At 31.5% G+C, this 18,068-nt stretch overlaps 1 long non-coding RNA gene and 1 pseudogene across 5 annotated transcripts; one reads left to right on the forward strand and one right to left on the reverse strand.

Moving 5' to 3' along the window:
• The first annotated feature begins 822 nt into the window (after positions 1 to 822).
• Positions 823 to 17,581, forward strand: LOC127138602 (uncharacterized). 5 transcript variants are annotated; one of them, XR_007808822.1, is made up of 3 exons: positions 823 to 987; positions 1,108 to 1,231; positions 15,887 to 17,581. It is a non-coding gene; the product is annotated as an uncharacterized LOC127138602 (long non-coding RNA). The 5 variants fall into 5 exon arrangements; XR_007808821.1 differs by lacking the exon at positions 15,887 to 17,581 and adding an exon at positions 15,085 to 15,389; XR_007808820.1 differs by lacking the exon at positions 15,887 to 17,581 and adding an exon at positions 13,736 to 14,493.
• LOC127138601 (auxin efflux carrier component 2-like) lies at positions 1,298 to 4,060 on the reverse strand (annotated as a pseudogene).
• Positions 17,582 to 18,068: the final 487 nt, after the last annotated feature.

Raw genomic sequence — 18,068 nt, forward strand, 5'->3', positions numbered from 1 at the left:
ACATATAACTTCTCCTAAGGGACTTGATTTTTCCTCTGATGGAACCAAATGATGTAATTCCTTTTAAAAATCCCCCGAGCCTAATATGTCTAACACGTCACACATACCATCAAGAAACTCAAGGCCTCAGGATACTCCCAAATGTCCAGGTCTAAAGACACTCTATCCTCTATCAAAGATCTCATGTTGGGGAGACTGTGTAGTGTGATATTTATAAAGGACCTAGCTAGGACGATGACTGTAGACCACCCCTAAGAGAGGCGACGATCATATCGCCCTCAGGGGGTATCGTCTCGCCCATAAGGTTTTCTATCGTTCGATCATAAACCACGTGGGATAAGAAAATTCTTGGATAGAGAGAAGTCATAGTCAATAGTTGAACCACCCCCCTTAGAAATAGAGATTTAACGCTCTACCATTGACTAGGTGGTCAGTGACCTTTCCTAAGGAAACCCTAGGTCCAAAAAGTGTCTATAAATATCTCTCCCTTAGAAGGAGAGGGCACATATCCTAAATCATACACTTATACCTAAACACCAAACATATACACAGAGTCTCTCACCTCACATTAGCAGGTTTTCTAAACCACCATAAACTCCACCATGTATGACTTCTCGCGCCTACGGACAAGCCATAACCACCATATATTGTAATGTACACCTTATCCTTGTATGCATACCTATATTTTTTTACTAGTATACGCACTTCAAAAAAAAATAATGTATTAAACAAAAATAAATAAATAATTTCAAGCTAATTTATTTATGTGAGATAGACATAAATAAAATTTTTTTAGTAAATTAATAAAATATGTTTATTACTCTCTCCATGGCTATGTCAACCTCATTTCATTTCTAACCTCTCGTTTTCTACCGTAGTCCTAGAGAAAGTAAAACTCCCCCTTCCACCTCTCCTTTCCTTCCTCACCGTGCTGCCGCAAACATTCCAACACTTCCGCCAACCACAACACATCTCTTGAATTCATCGGTGAGTAACCTATTACTGTTAGGGTTTTACTCAACGAGAATTTCACAAGTTTATACTAAATTGAATATCCAGAATTTGTTCGCCGTTTGTTAAAATGATCGAGTTGTTTGATTCTTCAAGGTTAATACTGAAATTGCTCGATTCTCCGTTTATCAACGGGTTCCTGGTTTTGTGGAGATCGTGATTGAAACAAAGAGAAGAAAGAAGCACCAACAATGAAAGACGAAAATTGCTGTTATACAAGGTACTTTGAATTATTTTGGCATTAAAGTGAAATTATATATACAATGTATACAAAACCTGGAAATTCAATAAACTTTATCCAATTTGATCGTAGCATTAAAGTGACACTTTTTAGTTTGAGAGTAATTTTTTAGCAATTGAAAATGCATGTTAATGAGTGGTGAGTTGATGAACAATGAAAGTATCAATCAAAGAAAATAAGCAAGTTTGAAACTCTACCTAATCACTATGATTTGCGAACATTTGCTATTACTTAAGAGAGAGGTAAACCCTATGAAGCACAAATATATTAGTTAGGACTCTGACACGTCAATATCGATAATAATTTTAGAAAATAGATAAAATGAATGTATCGCATGTAACACATCATTATCGATACTAATGTTAAAAATTAAATCAAATTAATATAATTACATCTGACACGTTGATATCAAAAATAATTTAACGGGTAATATCTAGTTATCTACTATGTTATACATGGATATAGTTCTGTGAAGCTTTGTTTATCTTCACATGATTAACTAATTACTACATTATTTCCTACCCTTCATCTATTTTTATGAGCCTCCTTGAAGCCAAGATAAACTATAAACCAAGAAGCACATAGTAGAGTGTTGTTACCGGCAATGAAATTAACATTCCAAATATAACCCTGCATAGATACCAAATTCCTTGTTAGTAGTTATTTTCCTTAAGGAGAGGGATTTTTTATTTATTAGAGATTTAAATAAGACTCACCCAACACTGATTATATCTGAATGGAGATTGTATTCTTTGGCATACACGAAGGGAACAATACCCTGAGGAAGAGCAGCCTGCAAAGATTTAACATTATGTTAAAAAAAAACATAATGTGGTAGGGCAAAAGCAAAAGGAAATTTTTTGATAAAGGGAATTTAATTTAACCTGAACAATAGCAAAATGTAAGAGAACTCCGCGGAGGCCAACTGCTAATGAGGTTGCCGCAGTCACAGCAGGAGCGGCCAAGAACCTCACAGCCATAGAAAATGTTGCAACTCGTTTTCCACATGGAATCAGCTTAGGTTGTAATGCCATGGACAAACCTAGACTAAACATGGCCAATCCAAGACCACCATTAGCTAGTATTGAGAAGCAACCTTGTATAATTGAGGGCATTTCAATATGCCACCTACAGGGATTGATTGACAATATAAAATTCCACATACTATATTTGTTTAGCAAAAACTAACAAAAAATAATAGAAGATTTTTATACCTAAATGCTATAAGAGACCAAACAAGTCCTATAATACTTGCGTAGGTATTAGGATTTCTTATGAGTTTTCTCCAAACCATGATGAGAATGAGTCTTGCAATCACAGTTGCTGGTGGCATATGTTTGTTTTTGTTTACAATCCCTGCTTCCTCAATTCCAACATCCCCTTCTTCACTACCCGTGTTCTCAATCAATTCATTAACACCTGCATTTCAAAAGATTCCCGATACTTGTGTTACAAAATTATGAATCAACAAAACATAATTGAACCAGAAAGCATTTGATTTGGAGAGGGTAAAAACCACCATTATTGTTAAACAACTCACCAGGAAGACTCGACTCTTTCCTCTTATTTATCTTCAAATTCCCATCTTCCAAACTCAAAGACCTTGGTGTTTCCCCTATCGAATAAACTTCACCACCAATATCATTATCAATACTCTGAAAACTATTATTTTGGTTAATACTAGTAGAAGCTCTTGGTGTTGGGTCTCTTGATGATTGAACTGAATATATCTCAACACTGCTGAGATTTGAATGAGATATGTTAAACGATGCTGATAACATAGAGCTAGTAGTCGATCTTCTAACAACAACACGAATTTTACCATCTTCTCCTATCTCAGCATCAGTTTGAAGTGGTTCTCTATTGTTAAGCGAAACAAGATCAGGATCAACTTTGAAAGAAGTTATAGAAGCCGCAGTTTCAGGAAACTGTTGTGAAATAAGAAGTTTAGCCGCTCTATATTCAAACAAGAAAAGTAGAACAGTGCACCAAATAACACTTTGCATAACAACAATTTGTATCATGAGAGTTCCCGAGAAATCACCATACATAGCTTTTAAAAGAGGGACTCCAACGATGAGTGAGTTAGGAAGAGATGAAAGGGAGAAAAGTGTTATAGTCCAACCAAAACTATCTTGTTTTTCTGTAAATATGTTCCATAGAAAAAGAGCAACAAGGGTAACTACTTTTTGAAGTGTATCAGCTGCTAAGAATCGGTAATTCATAGCATATGGATCATTGGAAGCTATAAAATGGAAAGCTAGTAACGGAACTACGAAAACTGAGATAAAACGGCTTATTCCAGAACATTGTTCAGGTGTGAAGTATTTCCACCACCGAACCGAACAATATGCTAATAACATAGCAACATATAATGGCACAATCACTGTCAAAATATCGTATATATCTTTAACGGTAATCATTGTATTGTTAGTTCTCTCTTATGGAACCTAGCACCCAAGTTTACAATCAAATAACAATTATAAATAATTTAAAGGTCAAAGGTTAAAATAAAAAATGGAAGTTAAAATGTAAAGAGAAGATGCTAGGTGTGTATGAAGAGTTGTTGATTATAAACGTTCATGCATATGTAAATTGGGAAGTATTCATTTATCTTCTGTAGCATTAAAGATCTTTGTGAATAATGGTTGTAATGTAGAGATTAATTGAGAGAGAACATAAATAGTTTGTTAAGCATACCGTAAAAACGATAGAGGTTTAAAATAGAAAGTTGACAAAGAGGATTCAAACCATTCTTGTAGTATACCATAATGCCAACAAACTATTTCTAAAAATTATTGACTCGTAAGATTAATTAATTTGTTTGTTTTAAGGCTTGGGCGAGTAAATAATATCTGGCACGGTGCATACATGGAAAATATTTTACCTTTTACTCTTATAACTATACCAATATATTTATGATATATTAAAACATAAGCTAATTTTCATTATTCAAAAGGATAAATGTGGCTAAACGGAGAAGCTAATTAAAACTCTATGAGGTGGTATGGTACAAATAAATTGAAGCGATAATTTTAATTAAAACGAATTCACAATTTATCCACCACGGATTCAATGTGGCTAAATGTATAAAACTTCATTCTATATGAGTTTTTATGAATAATTCAAAAATTGTGTTGGCCACGATTAAGCTAGACATAATTTTTTACAAACTTATCTTGCAATATTCTTGTATACAATTTTTATCACAGAAAACTTAACTTTGAACCGTGTGTAAAATTTTGACATTTTTTAAATAAATATTTTGATATACATATAAAAAACTTAGCTATAAGTATTTTAGAAATTTATTCTATTCCAAAAAACTTTTTGTATTAAAATTTATCTTTTGCTTCATGTTGTTTTCTTCATGTTTATTATCTCATAATGTTCAATGTTTGATTTTGTTGAGTTATTTGCACATAGAACTACAATTTATGATGCTCGGCTTATCAAGTTTTTTTGAAATGTTTTAGAAATCTTCTCAAATAGTAGCTCTAATTGAATTATATGTTGAACTAGACTCGAATCACAACACCGTTGAACTTGACTTGAATCACAACACCGTTGAAGTTGACTTGAATCACAACACCATGTGACTGATTCGAATCATAACTTCACAAATTCAAGGCTTATCCTCAAACCCCATGAGATGTGCATCTTTGTGGTCAAAAGATGACGTACCCCTTACTTAAACTTATGTTTCTCCTCGAACTCGGGTATAAATAAAAATCCATGATGTTAAGATAATATATGAAATAATAAAGAAAATAAAACAAAGAATAAAAATAAAAATAAAACAAATAAACAACAAATCAAACAACCCCAGAACTAAAGAGTGAGCTTGACTCTCTTTAGGATCATATCCCTAATATAGTCGTCAACTGTCACATCTCAAAAAATACGACCTCGAGAGCGCATCACACGCTCGCAAATGACTAATAGAGACACCATCAAATTTGATTTATTCCTAAGAAAAAAGAAAATAACGATAAAACCTTGGGAAAAGGATAATATGGTCATCGCAATCAAATATGGGTTCAGGATTGTATTTTGCGAGGGGAAGATATTAACACCCCTTATATCCGTTGTACTCAACGGGAATCTCATATCGTTCTAAGGTTAAGGGTTTGCTTAAAGGGATATTTATTTTATTTTGTTTTATTTATTAAGATATTTACAAAAAAGAAATTATTTACAAAGGATAAAAGAATTTTTTTTTTAATTATTGTGTTCTCCAAGGTTCCAAAACCTCGTGCCTACGTATTTTCATAGTACAGGAAAAAAAAATCAGAGTATCGTAGTTCGTAGAAAATAGTGTGTTAGTTGATTTTATATAATAGAGTTTAATCATGTTCTTGCGTTTAAACATTGGCTGACACGATGGAGACTAAAACACTTGTTTGTATTTCGCTTTGAAATGATTTAACCTATTGTTTTTATGAAAAGATTTTGAATTAAGTGCGAAAGAGCACAAAAGATATTTGACGTGTTGTGTTAATTTTAATTGTTTTGAATTCGAATAACCGACTGATGCGGCGTGCGACAACCAATCGGTTACTCGAGGATATTGTAAATGTTCATCCACCCATCCAATTTATTTTAAAAAAAAAAAAGTTATTAGTTTGATTTTGAAAAGAAGTTTGTTTATGTACAATGATGTGGATTATTTACAAGATAAAGAGTTTTATTTTTGGTATTTTTTGAATAAAATGAAGCAAGATGTATTTTTGTATTTTTTGAAATAGAAAGAGAAAAGATAATATTTTTGTATTTTTGAATTTAAATGAATTAAAAGAAGTTATTTTTTTTTTGTATTTTTAAAATTATATAAATATTAGTGAAAAATGTAAAAGAAACGAATATGTACTTTTTATGTTAAAAAAACTATCCTAAACTATAACATGTAGCAAATAATATAACAATAGAGAAAAAGAAAAGAAAAACAAAAGGAATTTTATGCTCCTCTTAATAATAAAAAAATAATATAATAATAGAGAAAGAAAAGAGAGAAAAAGTAAAAGGAACTTCAAGTTCCTCTTAATAATAAACAAACAAGGAATTTCTAGTTCCAAACAATATAATAATAGAGAGAAAAAGAAAAAAAGATAAAAATTTAAAAGAATAAAAAAAGGTGGAAATTTCAATGAGATAGTGTAGGATATTTGATGTATGATATTGATATGATTGTTGAAGACTATGGTGTTGTTGGGTTATCGATAATGTGAGGGAGATGATGATTAGTGATGAAGATTGAATTGTTTGGAAGTGATATTTTGGCTATGTGTGTAAAAAAATATGGTTAGTGGTGGAAGTTTAGATATGCAAGATGTTTATGAAAAATAGAGTTTATGGTGATTTTGTGGAGTGTATGTGTTTATGTTGGTTTTATGGTGTATGATTTTAGGGAGAAAAAGGAGAGGGTTTTTAGGGGAATTTTGATGTAGAATTGTGTGAAAAATGTTGGTCTATTTATAGTGCAAATTAAGTTAAATGGAAAGGGAAACATAATCAAATCTAGTCAAACAATTAACAAGTCCAAAATCAATCAACATATTTGATTTGATTTTTTTATCAAATTAAAAAAGATTACACTAAAAGTTTCTCAAAACTCTTATTTGCTCCCTAAGGTGCCATAAAAATAGAATAAAGACATAATTAAAATCTTTTTGTGATTTCTTTTATAGAAAAGGAATAAAAAATGAAAACTAATAATTTAAAAAAATACTTAATTAAAAAAAACGAAAATAATATTGAAATATTCCACCAAGTAAACATTTGACTTTGTATTAACTTTTGACCTTTTATAAAATAGTTAATAAAAAGAAATGTAACGGGTTTGAACCCACAACCTTGTATTTGACATGTTTGCCTAACTATCAATTTAAATGATTGATACTTTTTTTTACATTATAAAAATAAAATAAAAGACATGTGGGTAAATTTTAGGGTATGACACGCGCAATTCATAGAAAAATCAGAACACTCACTTTGTCATAAAAATCGATCCGAAACTAGCCACCTTTGCACTATCGTCCTCACTAAGCACAGTTAGGGCTCGTTGAACGCAAATTCTCTGAGCGTAACTTTTGCTTGCTAAGTGCATGCTCCAAAAATCCCAAAAACCAAAAACTGGGCATCTCGTTGGGCGAGTCTTCCTTTGCTGAGCGAAATTTTGCTAAACAGAGCTTCAATCGCACTGAGCGCGAGAGCCCAAATGAACAACGTAAAAAAGTGTGATTTCCACCATTTGAGCCCTATCAAAGCTCTAATTTCGGTCCCAATCAATCCCAAACACATGAAATTCAATCATACATGTTAATATAATATTAAGAATAATCAAATAGGTACATTTAACATATATTACATCGATTTGATTACACTCATCATCATCTTCAACACCTTTTAACACAACCAATAAGAACACTAATTTTTAGAATTATTCAGATTAATTTACACGAATTTGGCATGCAATTCAGAATACAAAATTAATGTCAAACACATAATTCATGAAAGAGTTTTGCGAAAAAGTCATCTCAAACTCCAAAGCATCCAATAATGGTGAAAAGGAAAAACCCAAAAGGAGAAAGATAAACAACCTTTTCTATCCCCTTTGCCTAAGCACCCACACATGAATAATTTATCCCTCTTATCTTAGAATTGCATAATCTCTTAAGCTTTGTCAATGGTGTCTCTAGCTCTAGTCCTCCTATGCCCTCTCTCTCCAAAACTCTTGGTTGCTCTTTCTCCTTACTAAATTTTCACGTACAACAAACTAATCCTAATTTTCCCTCAATTTCTCTATTTAAATAAATCCAAATAAAATATAATTATTTGTTTTCAATATTTCTCATGATACCCTCACTTCTTTTTAATTACTTCCACATCACAAAACTCTACTAAGATTATAATTTCTACCCCACATTCTATTTCTTCAAATTAAATAATTAAATCAATTAAAATTAAAAAAAATCCATTTTATCTAAAGGGCTTGTTCTCTCATCTTAGGTCATTTACCTCTAAACACACAAAATCAGATAAGTCACCAACACATCATAAATTCATTTAAAATAGTACAATTAATTAAATATGAAAATCGAGGTGTTACACCTGGTCCAGAACGAGGGAACCCTCGTTCTTCTAAGAAGAAACCTCTACTTCATGAGTAGGAGTCGTTGTGGTAGAAGGTACTTTTATACCTTTACATTAAAATGATCACTCATACACGCGTTAAACATAAGACTAGACAATTTTTCACACTTTCTCTCTTTCACAATTTTGGAGCTTCAAGATCCTTTGCTAAAAAAAATATTGCAGCGGTTATGTTAGTAAAAATCATAGTGTAGTGAGTAAAATTATTGAATCCACAAGAAATGAGAAATATAACGTGTTTACAACGATTACTATTTTAAGTATGGAAAAGATTTAGTTGTATTGAAAATATTTTTTGTCCATAAAAAATAAAATAAAATAGTAGAAATATCAATGACAAAAAATATTGGTGTTAGGTGTTGCAATTATTATGATTTCATGCATATCAAATAACTATTTATGCTCATTTTAACTTTATATTATAACTTATTGTTCTGAAATGTTATTCATGTCTCGAATATCATTGTGATATCATTTGTATTGTTTATTATCAATTTGATATTCTAAAAAATAACACAAAATGATTATAATTCAATAGTGTAAGTTAATACTACGTCTAGATTATGTCTAGACTCTAGCTTGTGATAAATAATTATCTAGATATAAATATAACAATACCTCTAAGCACCGTCTAGATCCATATATCAGGTTAAAAATGATTATGTCCTTCAAAACATATAATTCCACTTTGACACCTAATAGATCCACAAGCATAATACAAATATAACATGCATTAAGAATAAGATGAAATATAAAATATGTTTGATAGATTAATTTAGGAATATTGTCTTAATATATCTAAAGACCAAGATCTCCTTCAAACAAAGGTGAGTAAATAATCTTCCAAGATGTAGGAATAAGCTTTCTACTATATATTTTACTTATCCACATATAATTCCTAATTCAAGAATCTAGTTTGTTAAGAATATTGACTGACCATTCATAAATCCAAAGGCTATATATAAGCTTGCCGAACCTACCCATCATAGAAAGAAGGTAGCCTTTCCAAGTAGCTAGCTTAACCAATACTCTATCTATTATGATTTAAAGTTGATAAGTTCTAAGTTTGTCTTTGAATATAGGAACTCCAAGATATTTAAATGGTGTTTGTCCCATGGCGAATCCAAGAATATTTATGATATGCCTCAACCTAGATCCAGAAGTACCTCCAACATAAAACTTACATTTAGTTGGACTGATGTGTTGACCATAATTTTGACCATATTCTTGATGGAGATGGTCAATGACTTGATTGTTTTTTGTTGTATCTTTGCAAAATATAATAAGGTTATCTGCAAAAAAGTGTGTCTAAGAATGGTTGTCTTATAAATTTAAATGCATGTCAAATTATTTTGATCCATCAACATGGATAACTGGCTACTAAGTGTCTTTAAAAAAAATGCATACGAGCAAGGGAGACATAAAATCTCCTTTTCCCACTCTTCTATAGTAATAAAAAATCCTTCAGGTTTCCCCATTTATTATGATTGATAGTTTGGCTGAGTGTAGAATGATAAGAATCCAATAAAAAAACTTTTGGTGAAAGTCAACTTGAATAAGAACTTTAATATGATATTGCCAATCTAAAGTTTCAAAGGCTTTTCTGATGTCTATTTTCAACGTTATACTACCTCCAAAGGGTTCTTGCCTAACATATTGATGGCTTTTGAAGTGATCACATGCACTCATAAATATGTTTTCCCCTAATGACGTGTCTTTGGTGTTATGTAACAATTTTAGGAGTTAAGATGTCCAACGTGTCTACAATGATCTTAGTGATGATTTTGAATTGAAAATTTACAAGTGTAAAATGTCAATATTGCTCAATAGAATTTTGTTCATGTTATTTAGGTATCAAAGTCACATTGACTAAATTGAGATTAAGAAGGATCCAACATTGTTCAAAGAATTGATTCACCGAATTTATCACATTAGTCCATACTATATTCCATTAGGCTTGGAAAAAACATCCACCAAATCCATTAGGGCTTGGAGTAGAATTACCATCCATATTGTGCACTACATTCTTAATTTTCTCCGACTGGGACATTCTAGTGATATATTCATTATATGCAGTTATAAGTTGTGGGGGTAGTTCTCTCCATTAGATCAGTATGACTGCAATTGTTTTTTGTACTATTTTTTTGTAGAAGTAAATAACATGATCGTCTAATTCAATTCCCCCATCTACAAAAGTACTTCAATGTATCAGTATAGTTATTTTTTACTTGTATATCTCAATTTTACTATGTTGTGATCATCTAGCCAATTTTGATTACAAATGGCTATGTCAAGCCTAATAGAAGAGTAAGTACCACATTTCATCTCATTGGCATAAATGTAATAGCTACTATTAGTTTCAAGATGCATAAGCTCATTTTGATTTGTCCACTTAAGAAACTCATCAGTGGAAGTTTTGTTTGGAGGGCATCTATCAAATTTCTCATGGGAACTAATAACTGCATTGGAATCACCTATCATGCACCGAGGGCCAAGATTGGTAAGTTCGTTCCATAACAACCTTCAGATGACATGAGAGTTACTTGCATATTCAGTTTCAACAAAGAATTTAGTTTGATTAACTTCTATAGAAAAAGTTACATGTTGTTCGGATAAACTTAACACAATGAGATTCATATCTATTGTACAAAAACCCCATAAGTTTGAATAATTAGTCTATCTAAAATTTAATGCGAATCTCTTAAAAGTTGATTTGTTTAAGACATTCAGCAGGGAAATGAGCATACATAATCATTCGTTTATCAATCAAAAGCAAATTAGTCTTATGTTGATCACATAGATTTTTAATAGCCAACCTCGTATTAAGGTTTTCTAATCCTCTAGCATTTTAATAAATAATGGCTTTGATTGAGTGATATTGTGTTTACTTGATATGGTTCAGACGTTAATTTCCATTCTAGATTGAGCGAGTTTATGTTTTCCCCTACCCTTTTTCGTGACCAAAGTAAAATTTTCCCGGTGTGACTTATGAGGATTCTCTTCATCACCGAAAAAGTTATTATTCTTATCCATAGGCAAACAATCACAAGGACCTCTCACCAAATTTTTAGCACTATTTTCCATAACCATAAGATCAAGATCAGGTTTATCCCTTATATCATATACCATCGCTTTCTCAATCACCAAATTCTCATTCAAATCATTTGCAGTTTTTACTATTGTATGTTCTTCATTCAAAGAGCTTGTTTATCATAAATGTTTTTCGTTAGCATTAACCTCATTCCCTGACTGAATGGCTATAGCAAATTCATAATTCTCTATTTCATTCTTAAAAGTATGATTTATCGTCTTATTCAAATCTACAAAGTCATCATTTACCATGGCATTTACAAATTCATCATTCTATATATCCTTCACACAATCATTAATTGGTATAGTCTGTTTGGACTTTTTAGACGTGTATCTTGTAGATTATTTAATTAGCGGATTCTCAACATTCATACCTTTCAACTTCCAACGTTTATCAATACTATGACCAAGACAAACATAGTTATCACAAAGAGAGGTAAACTCTCGTATTCAAAATCAACAAAGAATTCAACCCTCTCGTTCCACTAAAATACGATCATGAAGAGTATCTAACATGTTAAGGTCTCTCTCCACACACGCAAAATACCCAAAGTACTTTAATGGCAAATAATGCATCCTCAATCACACTTGATCATGTGTGATATTCAAAATTTCAAGTCTAAAGTATGTTGTTCACGTAAACAAACATAGTAGAGATGGCTTAAAATTCCGTGTACCTAAACTCCATTTTTTGAGATCATCCCTTGATTCGAATGAAAATTCAAGATATCCACATTTTCAAAGGAGATAAATCCCAATTAGTAATTGAACTCCATAATTTTATGAGTTTGTCACGTAACATTGTTGTCGTCAATTACATGTAACCTTAGATAGTAATCAATCTCCCTTGTAAATTATTTCTACAATATTTGAGTCTTGCTTTGTAAGCCTTTTTAGGTATTTTGATCGAGAGGCAATTATTTATTGAGATACGGTTACCTTTGAGGCAAGGCTTCACAAAATTAGAAACTAGTATGTCACACACATTTTAAAGAGTTTATGCGAATAATTGTTTTTGTGTTTGGCATTGGAATGGAGACATAAGAGTCATTTGAGGAATAAGAGCATACCATTGAAGGTCGCCATTCTGATGGCCTTCCACATATAAGCATATTTCGATCAGGTTTTCTTTCAAACCCTAGTAGAGCATCCCAAAAAACTAGTTTCGTGCAAACAAGATATTAAAATTGCAGTCATTGTCGGTATCATTTTAGTTTTAATGATTTGTCAATTTGTGTGTATATGAATTATTAGATTCATCGCGTATTTGTAATATGTCAATTATGTGTATGTGCATCATTGTTTTCAATGCATGCTTGTAATTCATTTGGATTCATTTGTATTTGTTTGCTTCAGAAATAATTAGAATTATACCTTTGAGAACTTCTCCATTCAATGTTTTATTAGTTGATTCCATGAAAATGTTTCTTTTTTGAGCTTAGTAATTTGATTTATATCAATGTGTTAAGTATTGCTTGAATCACATGCTTGAATAAAAGCTCCAGAGAGGCTTTATTTGAATCATGCATAGTGTAACTCAAATCATGGACTCATTTAAAAGTTGGGAATTACATGTGGCTCTCTTAATTTGACTTATAAGAGTGTGATTTCAATCACATATAACTTTGACTTGAATCATAGGGCATACTTGATTCAAATCATGGCTTAATTCCCTCCCTTTCCAACCTTCGATTCAAGTTATTGTTTCTTTAATTCAAATAATTACTTCATGATTTGATGAAATCTCATTGTTTTCTTGTTTTCCAGTGTGTTTACCCTCTAGCACCAATTCTCCCATCTCCTCTTTTTTGTCTATGATATAGAGAGAGTGTGTGCCCAAAAACTAAGAAAAGAGTGTGATACTCACAATGAGTGTGTGGTAACACAATCTCTTGTAACACCATTGTGTGTTTTTGTAGTAGAACAAACAATCAAGATTAGAGAGTTGGTCAATTTCAAAACATTCACCAAGACCCTAGAAACTCATTTTGCTAAGAACCTTGAGAGAAGCAAAATGTGTGTTCTTTATTCACCAAGACCTATCTCCTTGTTGATACCTTATGATTAACCTCACAAAATGTGGATCTTGTGAGAATTAATTGTGTGTGTGAGATTCTTCAGATACTATTCATCATCTTCAACTATTGTTCAGAACCATTGTTATGAGTATCCATCTCTAAAGATTGAGTGTGAGAGATTTATTGAAGTTACATATATGGAATCTAATGTTTTTCTTTATAGTTATGCTTGTGTATCAGGTGGAAGAATTCTTTCTTGGGCATGGGTTCTGGTTGTGTGTTGTTCATCAAGAGAGAAACGTTTATGTATACTCCATTTAAGACTTTGATGAAACCATGTGAAGATTTTTACATAACAAAGTTGAGAGTCGTCCAATTATTTGAGACAAATGGAAATCGCTCAGACAAGTCTTCATTAGATTCGAGGAAAGGATGTTGTAGAAATGGAGCTTAGAGAAAGTTATTGCGGATAGCAAGATTATTGGATTAAGATTAATGAGGATCTTAAATGTAGCAATTGAGTATCTTCATCAACAAAAGGATTTATCAATTGATCTGTGTGTTGACTAATGCAGTGTAGCTATTAGAGTTCAGATTGATGATAGTTCATTGTATCAAAATATTTGTGAATTAACTCTTGAAAATAGTGGAAGATCGGATTATTTTCTAATGGTTTTACACCGTTGAAGGCCAAAGTAGGTTTCTACAAGGACAATAGCACCAAACCAGTATATATCTCCGAGTATTCTTTTTTTTTCCTATATCTCTTTAATTTTTTTTTGTTTTTGCATTCGTTATGTAATTGTTGCATCATAGCATCCTTTGTATATCCTCTAGATTGGATCATGCTTATAGTGGTATATTGTGTAAGCATACGTCTTTGTTGTATCAAACATATTGAATTGTCTTTAAATTCAATTATGATTAAATCGTTTCTATGTTGAGTATTAAATTAGTTGGATCAAGCAACTTGGATCATCCTGTTTGATTGTGTCTTTGAAAATATTATTCCACTAGTGACACCATTGAAATATCTTTGTTAGAATTCATCTTAATGAGTTTCTAAGTTTACATCTTATTTTGTATTTGCTTTTGCTAAAAAATCTTCGATTTTGTTTCAAAAAGTTTTTAAAATTATTTTAAATGAGATCAGTATATTCACCTCATTTCTAGACCTTTTTCTTATCCATATCCTCAGTCATCAAGTGACCTCGGAATTAGTCTTTTGATCAAGTCTAAGTGACTTTAAAAGTTGAGGATATAGATTATTTTCGATCTATAAAAGTTTGTTTTAGAGGCTTTCTCATCTAAGTGGATATCAAACATATTTCATTGACTTACTAATGGTTGATTTATGTTTGTTTGATCAAATATGGAATAATTCCAATTAATTCTCTACTAGAATGTTATTTTATCATTAATTGCAATTGAGAAATTTTCTAAGTTTGATTCATCCAGGATTTAACTAACAAAGATTTTGAGGTGTGTGCAAGAATAACCAAAAATCTAGAATTATGTCTTTAAATTAATATTAATGATCATTTGTAAAGCTAACAATGTATTCTTATGTAGAAATTATTTAAAATTACGGAATACCGAGAAAGAGAAGAAGAAACATCTCCTTATTGACATATTCTTCCAAGGTCGTTGTGAAAGAAGATGAAGACAATTTGTGAAAATTGATAATGTTCACTAATTTTTTAAATAATTATCAAAATGATCAAAGCATAAAGTTTTGAAAGAGTCGTATCAGTGTCAAAGTGTTGAATCAGTTATCGGAGATTGTCAAACATGTGTTCAACAATGAAGTAGCTAATCGTCTGCTCATTATTTATATGTCAATCAAAGATAATCAGAATATCTGTTGTACGATTTCATCTGATGTCTTATGAAGGAGTGTCTGATAGTGTTATTTAGATGTGCAAATGAATCGTATCCATTTGTTTATGATTGATCATATTTCACATATGATATATTTGTTGTCTTTTACTAATCGTTTACGTGTGCAACAAGTTAAGCATACATCGTCAAAATTGGTATGATCGTTCCAACCTCCCTCGTTCTTCTTATAGTACACATATTTATTATTATCCTTGTGTGGTAAGTGTGATGTTTGTGTGAAATATATGTATGTGTTATTTGTGCATTTCATGTTTCATTCATCTTCGCATATTGTGTATCGAATTATTATTTCATTTTAGCATTCGTCATTCATTCATGCATTATTCAAATAATTTTTCATACGGAGTTAAAGTTTTTTTTTCAAGTTAATTTTTGACATTTGAAAACATTCGTCATTAACTTTGCATTTCAAAAATTTGGTATTTTTTATTTATTTAAAATTTTCAAAAATTCTCTTCATGATTTGTCTCAGGTGAAATCATGATTCGAGTCACATGTGCAAAGTTGCTGAAGAAAATGTGCTTCGTTGATTTGAGTCGAATCACACTTTTCATAAACCTGTCATCACATGCTCACCTTCACTTGAGGTATCATTTCAACGAGATCATTATTAAATCAGTTAAACATAATAATACAACTCATGATATTTAGTCTCATAAACTTCAACTTTCATAACACAACAAAAAGAGTTGTATTATTCAACTCGCCACAACTTTGAGATATCATCAAAACATAAATAGTAACTTCAACAAAATGAAAGAAGTGAAAGCAAATGTTCCCAGCCCGATGTTACATGAACAAATCAAGACCCTACTAAAGAAAATGACAACTATTGGAAACCACTCCAAGAGCTACCTTTCACTTACTTTAGCAATGATACTCCTGAGTATCTGCACGATGCTCATGTAAAGGTAACCAATTCATGTTACCATAAGGTTCACCACAAGGATCCACATACACATCTCACCATTTATGCATCACATCGTTCATCATACGCATCAATCAATTCATGTTACAACATCAATAAACCATAATAAACAATAGCAACTCATCCAACATAACTTCATAGGCATTCATTCATGTTACTTCACAAAAACTACAAAACAACATCATATAAACATAACGATTCGCTAACCAATCATACAAGTCATCGCAAACATCTCTAAAATAGATAATTGACTATAACTAAAACATTCCACCAAGCACTACCATGAGGTAGCTTTGCGCGTTAACTTTCTAACATTTCAAACGGCGCATTATTTGGACATATGGATCAAAAGATACATCCAAAATCGCCAGACAACACATCAAAGGTAAAACATAATTTTTTACAAAATTGACATATGACAATCGGTTGTCATGTTGTGACAATCGAATGTTTCCAAGAGGATTTCACTACTTACTTAAAAAAAATCACTTTTTTAGGCATGACAATCGATTGTAAGTTGTGACAATTGATTGCCACTGTGTTATTTTCTAAAAAATCTAGTTTTTACACACATTCATCTTCTTCTTCCTCCCTAAATCATCACACCTGAACCCAACCAATTTTTCCAAAAAATTAATCAACTCCAACACGAATTAAACACTAAAATCATGTTATCACACCTATCACATGTTACAACACTTATTTTCATCATGATTCATGGTTATCCATCAATAATTTCAACAACAATTTCATCATTAATCATGAACACAACTCAAGAATTCAAACATTCATCAATGACATAATTTAATACATGCATGTTCATTATATTTCAAACATAGATCCAATCACAGAAACACATACACACAAAGGATCAACCAACAAATTCCATAATTTCATCATATAATAATTCATCAAAGGAAAACCTAAAACTCTAATGAGATTAAAGACTTCTCATCACTACCCCGTCATTCAATAAACCTAATTAGTAGTCATTTTTCCCCCTTACTTGATTTCCAGCAAAACCACTTTTGATCCTTAGAGTTCTTCCTCAACCTGAAGCTCTTACTCTCCCTCTTTACCTTTTTACTTAAATTTCACGTACTGACAAATTCTCCCCAAAAAATCTAACTTCTCTCACAACTTTTAAAATATATAATAACCTCCTTACTTTTTTTTAATTATTATTTTTTTTTCTCAATTTTACTCTAGCTTCTCTCCACGTACCACAAACTCTCCTCAAATCCTACAATTGACCCAAACTCGTATTTTCTCAAAATTTTATTTTAACAATAATAATAAATAAAATTTCAATTATTATAATTATTTCTAAATTACTCTACCTTCTCACCACACCCTACAATTTCTACCACACCCCAACAACACATATTCAAATAATTTAAAACACCAACTAATCAAATATAATCCTAAATAATTCAATCAAATTAATTAATTGAATTCAGGATGTTACACCCACCATCCAACTGCATCGGAAAACACCTAAAAACTCCCTCTAGCGCCTTCCGCTTCTAACCTCATCTCCCCCTTCAAACCGTGACAAAATCCCAATGACCATTATCCATTCTGCCGTAAAGACATACCTAAGCTCCATAAACTCACCTCCATCCTTTCATTATACCTCCACAAACAGAACCACCACTCCGCTCATTCTCTTACTGTGAGCTACTCTCTCATCTCTCTGACCACACTCCAGTAACGCCCTTGCTTC

This window comes from Lathyrus oleraceus, chromosome 4, assembly GCF_024323335.1.
Source record: "Lathyrus oleraceus cultivar Zhongwan6 chromosome 4, CAAS_Psat_ZW6_1.0, whole genome shotgun sequence".
NCBI lineage: Eukaryota > Viridiplantae > Streptophyta > Magnoliopsida > Fabales > Fabaceae > Lathyrus > Lathyrus oleraceus.